The sequence below is a fragment of the Cannabis sativa genome, chromosome 1 (assembly GCF_029168945.1).
Source record: "Cannabis sativa cultivar Pink pepper isolate KNU-18-1 chromosome 1, ASM2916894v1, whole genome shotgun sequence".
Taxonomy (NCBI): Eukaryota; Viridiplantae; Streptophyta; class Magnoliopsida; order Rosales; family Cannabaceae; genus Cannabis; species Cannabis sativa.
This window is the reverse complement of record NC_083601.1, coordinates 7,016,059-7,023,993: the sequence shown is the minus strand read 5'-3', so window position 1 is coordinate 7,023,993 and position 7,935 is coordinate 7,016,059.

Sequence of the window (7,935 nt, the reverse complement as noted above, 5' to 3'; positions counted from 1 at the left end):
ATACCATTTACACACACCTTTAACTCAGGATCTATGCTTCCTGGGCAACTATCACGCAACCATCGCGCAACCATCGTGCAACTACGCAGCAATCCAACGCAATCGAAAAAAAAAATCAATTAGAAAGAGAACCACCATTAATTCTGGCGACTTCACCTGAGAAGACGACCAGAATCAATCAAAACAGAGGCTGTTTCAAATTCATAAAAAAAAAAGTGTAGAAAAACTACTACGAAACTAAAATTCAACTGGAAATCCAGTTTAATTTGCATAAAACTAATGTCCTGACTTCAATTTTTAGATCCATAAAAGGCAGATCTCAAAAAGTTGAATTGGAGTTCCCAAACAATCCAACTCAAGTATAATCCAAAAAAAAAAAAAATACATTAATACTATAGTAAAATGTTTATCCTGGTGTATTTTGTTGTTTTCCAAATTTCTAATGGTGAATTTGTTCATATTAAATTATAAAAAGACATGTAGATAGGGTTATGTACATGAAAATATTATTTTAATTTTTAATGTTTCACAACAGTTGCATTACAGTTGCATAAATTTTTTGCTAACAGTTATTTCGTCTGATTGAAACCTTCGTTTGATGCAACCTTCGGCCAACCACCCAGCAACCACCCAGAAACTTTCGTTTGAATGAAACGTCTGATGCAACATTCGGCCAACTACCTAGCAACTACTATGCAACCATCGTGTGATTGAAACCTTCGTCTGATGCAACCACCGCGCAACCACGCAGCAACCACTCTGCAACCATCGTCTGATTATGTAAGTGATGATAGTGTAAGTGGTATTTTGGTAATTAAAATTACATAAAAGGTATAAATGTTGACTTTACCTTATGGAGGTATTTTTGTAAATAAAATGTCAATTTATATTTTTTATGTAATTATTCCTTATTTAAATTATTGCAATATCTTTGTTGTTAATGGTGTTTAAATAAAAGGAGAATTTTATTCTTTTAGAGTCCGTTTGGTACGTAGGATTGGACTGGATTGGACTAAAAAGGATTGGACTGGACTGAATAAGATTGGATTATGCTGAAAGTAATCTTGTGTTTGGTTTAAGAATAGACTGGACTATTTTATTTATTTTCTTTTAGAAAAAAAAACTTAAATTAAAATAAAAATATATAATAATAAATAAAAATGAATAATTCGTAGCACAAAACATAAAAATAATTAAATTATAAAATAAAATAATATATCCTATATAATCAAGTATATATCATAAATATATAATAAAATTATTTATCATATTTTTTATTTAATAAAAAATTAAAATAAAAAAATAAAAATACTTGAATAATATAAAATTATTCATGTTAAACACTAATTTAATATAAATATTAATTTTTCAAAATATTTATATAATTTTTTTAGTAATTTAAAAATAATATATAATTTTATTTTCATATTGTTTCTCTTAGAATCAATTTATGTAACTATTGTTTAATTAATAATATTTTAAATTTTAAAAACTAATGTATAATAATTCAAAATTATACATTTTCACTAATTTTAATGAATAAGTTTTTTATTAAAAAATTTATTAATAAATGTGTTGTAATTCTTTCATTTAAATTCTTATTAAATTTAAAATATATTAATAAAATCTAATTAAAAAAATGATAAAAAAAAAATCTCACCTGCATGGGATTATTTATGGGATTTTTTCTATAATAAACTAATAAAGGCCGTATTTTACATTTATACCCTATAAAGGAAAAATAAACATAAATAGAAAACAAAAGTTTCTATTTACAAAAATACCAGCTTAACAAGAAACACGGAGGAAACTCCTCCTTCTTCGTGAGCCAGCCGAAACACCCCAATCCACCAAATCTCCACTGTTTTCTTTCAAAAACCAGGTAAATCAGCTCAAATCAAGATGTATATCTCAAGGAAAAAGCAATAAAATCCCGAAAAATCCAAATACAAAAAAGGGAAAAAGAAAAAAACAGAGATATCGACCTCCATTGCTGTAAAAAAAAAATGCAAAGATAACCTACAAACAAAAACTGAAAGCGTACATAGGAGAGGATTTGAAGAAGGAGATCGGGAAAACATTGAATCTTACCCATAATCGAATCAGAGAAAAAAATTCAAGGTACAAAAATATGAAAAAACAAACATCATCAAAGCTTCCAGAAAAAAAAAAAACTAGAACGCAACCACAAAACAACATTTTAAAATCACCCAGACATAAATAGCATAAAAGATGAACAACCGGGAAAAAACATATTAACAACAATCTACAAAACAGAAATTACTAAAAAAATTGCTAACTGTGAAATAAAATTAAACAACACTAAAACTACTAAAAATAAACATTAAAAAAACTGTTTAGAAAAAGTCAATAGAACACTAAAAGAACAATCAAACAACGAATTAAAAATAAGAAAAAAAATGTTATGAAAACACAAAATCTTCGTACAAAAAAAGAGAATAAAAACAACAATAAACCTTAAAAAAACACATTTAAAACTTAAAAAAAACTAATAAGAAAACCCAAACTGAGAAACAAAAAAATGGTGTAGTTTGGTTAAATAATGCTAAAAACTATTTAATAGCAGTAACAAAAAAAAACTAAAAAAACAAAAAAAACAAAAAATGAGAACAAAAACAAATGAAAAGCAACGGTTGATTAAAAATTTTAACTTAAAAAATGAAAAAATTCAAGGTAAACAACCCTTGGGTTTAACTTTAGGCTTTACTTCAAAATCAAGAACATTATGGAGAAAAAAATTGAAACACAAAACAGCAAACAAAAAAAAAACAAGAAAAAAACTAAAAAAATATCGAAAAACAACAGAACGCAACTTACATCCTTGACAGATTTCGAAGATTTGGTTCTCTTTGCCTTAGAGATTCAATCTTAGCTGGAAGAGGTCTTTTTTTAGAACCATATGGCTTTACAGCATCACCCATTCCCTTCTTCGCAATGTCTTTCAAACCCATTTTAGGATCAACTTTAGAGGACTTTGAAGGAGGTTTCTTAGTATTTTTTGAAATTTTTTTAGCAGGTGAAAGGTGTTGGGTTTTATGCCCTAAATAAAACTCCATTTCAATGTAATCTATTTTATTCAGCATCAATAAAGAAACAGAAGTATTTTTCATTCATTTGTGTATGTTTTGGTTCACTTTATCAATTGCTTGTCTATTTGATTTATAATTTCATCTGAAACCCTCTTCACATACTTGATCCTGTTTATTGTGTTGTCAACACTTTGGAAAGTAAACATGATTATGTGAATAAAGTTTCCTATATTTATCAGACACAGGGTTTTACTGATATGATAATCTACAACAAGAGTTTACTTGCATTTGGAGAAATGCTATGTTCTTTCCAAAACATTGGTTAAAGTAAAGCTCAGGTTGGATGTATGGAGTATGCATCGGAAGGGACCGATATTGAACTTTGACTTAGATTTATTAAACTTACCCTAAAATCTATTCAAGTCAATATCGCCTAGTTGATCCTAGATCAAATGATCTTAATCCTGTTATGATTAGGCTCAATCTCAGGAGGCTATTCGTGTTCTTTGATTTGTTAGTTAAGCCTACTTTTAGGTCAGGGTGATACATACATTTTGGGAACACGGTAGTGGAATTGAGTGGGAGCGCTAACATAAACATGGAATCTATAGCTTCTATCTAGCGAATAGTAAGCAAAGGATGATCTCCTTCGAGCTTGACCAAACAAAAATAAATGGTAGAGTACTCATTTCACATAAGCTGAAATATCATTTATACGGGGTCAAGTGTTTTAAGGATAAAATACATAGTAGGGTGTAACGGTAATCTAATCCCTTTACAGTGTAGATCATTCATATAGAGGATCATTGATCAAATTAGGATTATAACAATGGATAACTAATGATGTGTCTATATGGTGGAACATATAGAGCATTCTATATACTGAGAGTGCAATTCTAAGTTCTATGCGTGGATTCAACGAAGAATTAATAAGTCAGTGAATTTAGGTAATAAATTCTTGATCTGCTTATTGGAAGCTCGGTTATATAGACCCATGGTCCCCCCACTAGTTGAGATAATATTGCTTGTAAGACTCATGTAATTGGTTTTGATTAATCAATTACAATTCTCAAGTTAGACTATGTCTATTTGTGAATTTTTCACTAAGTAAGGGTAAAATTGTAAAGAAGGAGTTTTTAGGGGCATATTTGTTAATTATGATACTTTGTATGGTTCAATTAATAAATATGATAAATAAAAATATTATTTAATAAGTATTTATAGTTATTAAATAGTTAGAATTGGCATTTAAATGGTTGAATTAGAAAATTGGCGTTTTTGAGAAAATCAGATACAAAAGTGATAAAACTGCAAAATTGCAAAAAGTGAGGCCCAAATCCATACTGCCATGGCCGGCCACTTTTATAGGAATTATCCTCTGATATTTTCATTATTTTAATGCCAAATAATTCAAACCTAACCCTAGTGGAATGCTATAAATAGGTAGTGAAGGCTTCAGGAAAATTACACTTTTCATTCAGAAAAACCTGAGCCTCTCCACTACTACAAAGTTGGCTTTTCCCAACGGTTAATAAGGGAGTCAATTATGAAAAACGTTGGAAAAAGTAAGAGGAGATTTTTCCCAACAGTTTAAAACCGAAACAAAAAAACTGTTGGGAAAAATAAATGCCAACGGTGGAGAACCGTGGGCAAAACTAAATGGATTTTTAAAAAAGGAACAATCAATGCCAACAGTGTATAACTGTTGGGAATACTAAGCATTCCCAACATTTTATAGCTGTTGGGAATACTAAGCATTCCCAACATTTTATAACTGTTGGGAATACTAAGCATTCCCAATATTTTATAACTGTTGGGAATACTAAGCATTCCCAACATTTTATAACTGTTGGGAATACTTAGTATTCCATATTTGTTTTAGTATATAATTTTTTTTTTGCTTAATAAAAAAAATTTGTATTTAATAAAAAAATAATAAAAAAAAGTTTCAGATTTAAAAAAAAAAAAAGAAAATTGTACTTGTTTTTACTTAGTAAAATAAATATGTATTTAATTAAATAAAATACAAAATAAAGTTTCAGATTTAAATAATAAAAAAAATTACTTAATTAATTTATAATTTGAGAATTTATAAAATTGAGAAGTTTGGATTTTATATATTTTCAATTAGAGGATAATTTTATAGATTAGGTGTATTTAAAAATTTATTATGAAAGTTATTAAAAAAAAATTATTGTGAAAGAGAAAAATTATTTTAATTTTTTTTTTGTCTTAATATTTAAAATATAATTTATTTTTATTGGTTAAGTATATGTTTTAAGAATATAAATGGGAAGAAAAAGTTAAAAAACATAGTATAAAAAAAATATATATTTTATATAAAATAAAAATTATTAAAATGGGATGTCTTTATAAGTTTTGTTTTTGAGGTGTATATAAATTTTTTCTAAAAAAATATATATATTTTAAGGAATTTTTCTAAAATAATTAATTGGGGATAAAATTAAATTAGGTATAATTAATAAAATAATCAGATTTTTTTTTGAGAAAATAAAATAATCAGATTAATTTAAATATTTTGGTAAATAAATTTAACTTTGGGTATAAAAGGAAAATAAGAAACCCTAACCCAAACCCAAACCCTATTTCATCTTCTTCTTCCTTCCGCCCCTCTTCTTCCTCTATTTCGTCTTCACCCAATCTGCCTCCACAGACCACCATGACAATCATCCAAAGCCGCCTCCAGTACAGACCACCATCACCATCATCCAAAGCCGCCTCCACTTCGGTGTCTCCACTGCCCCTCGATTCGACTCCGGTACAAATAAATCAAGCGGCGGTCGACTGGACGAAGAAATCCTCTATCTCCACGAACCTCGAATCCTCTGCCTCAAACATGAACCGATCGACTGCGACGAAGAAATTCCTCGAGGTGTTGTGCTCCTATTCCACTACGATTGAGACGAAGAACCGGTCTACCCTCAAGTACACGAACGATGCCCATTGGGTGAACGAGACGATGTAGTTTCTAGATTTGTTGACGGGACTATCCAGCAACACGTTGAGCATGATGGCAATGTATGAGAAGCGAGGTGCTCGCCGAAAACAGAGGGGGACGAGTTTTGGGCAAGTCTTTGTTCTTAGTGTTCTAGGTTCTCTTGCATCTTCGAATTTCATTTTGAAACCCATAAAGTGTATGAATATATAATTGATATGAATATGTAATTCTTTTAGGTATAATTTATTTATTTTTTAGTGTATTTGTTTGAGTTGAATTTGTTGTTTATGAATCAAGAATTTGTTGTTGTGAATCAAGAAATTGTCTGTTAAATTTTTTTATTCTTAATTTTTTAATTTTTATTTATATTATTATTATTTTTTAAAATTTATTTATATTATTATTGTAATTAGATAATTATTCATATATAATAAATTAGTTTAAATGTATTTTTTTTAATCTAGATAATATTTTTACCAACAATTATAAATAGTCATTTAAAGTTATTTTTTCTAACAATTTATAACTGTTGGAAAAAGTAACTTTTCCCAACAGTTATAAACTGTCTTTTAAAGCTTGGCATTTTTATGACACCCACATAGCCAACAGTTTTAGGAACTGATGGGAAATAGTATAAATGACAGTTATAAACTGTGGGGAAAAGCCAATTTTGTAGTAGTGCTCTCTCTACCTTTGGCCGCCCACTCTCTCTCTCTCTCTTCCTCCTTAATATTTCGAAACACTTAGTGATTAGAGTAGTGCCCACACACAGCAAGTGATACCTCAATCATAGTGAGGAAGATCGTGAAGAAAGATTTTCAGCAAGAAGGAGTTTCAGCATTAAAGATTCAGAGAAAGAGATCCAGGTTCAGATCTTGATAATACTCTGCGACAGAAAGGATACAAGGGTTAGAGATCTGAACGGAAGGAGTCATTTAATTCCGCTGCACCCAATGTAAGGTTTCCTAAACTTTATATGTGTTTATTTCATCGTTTTAGAAAGTTCATATTTAGGGTGTTAATCAACATACTTGTGAGTAGATCTAAGATCCTGGTAAAACAATTTCCAGCAAAAGGGACTTGGAACCAGACCTAGTGGTGGCCGTTTATAGAAGAAGAAAATTAAATGTAAGAGGAAAAAAAATGCAGCTATGGAAAGTAGGGGAGATCGTGGATTAGGCTTCACAGGGGATGATAGTGGGTTATGGAAAAGAAAAAAAAACTAACAGAAAATAAAAGAAAAATTAAAAAAAAAAAAAGAATGAAAGAGAAGAAGGTGGTAGAGATAGAGTGTAATATGGGAGAAAACCCATGACATCAGCATGAATGAAAGAGAAGAAAGTAGATGGAGTGTAATATGAGAGAAAACCCATGACATAAGCATGCATATGTATTTTTATAATTATCAAACTTTATTTAAAATATAAAATTGAAAAACAAATTTTTTTGAAAAATGTTTAAATAACCAAATAAAGACAAAAATGTAAAAAAAAATGGTAAAATAAGACACCAAGTGTAAAAATCTCACCCTGGTAGATGGGATAAATAATTCCAGACAGATGAGATTAATTAGATTAGTTATCCAGACTTCTAACATGCCCAAATACTTGATTGGACAAATTAGCTTGTCTAATCCAATCCAGTCCTGCGTACCAAACATTATTTTAATATTACAATTAGATAAAGTATAAGTTTAGAACTTTAAGTTATTATTTCTAATATAGAGATTTATAGCATTTCATTATGTGTAGTATTTAAGAAATTTGTACACAATGTAAAGTATTATTTATTAATTGAAGTTACTAATTACAACTTTTATTTTTAAAAATTATATCATTTATTTTTTAGTTAATTATTTTTTATACATATTCGGTATAATTATAAAAATAAAAATAAAATTTATTATTTATTGTAAAAAAAATTAAG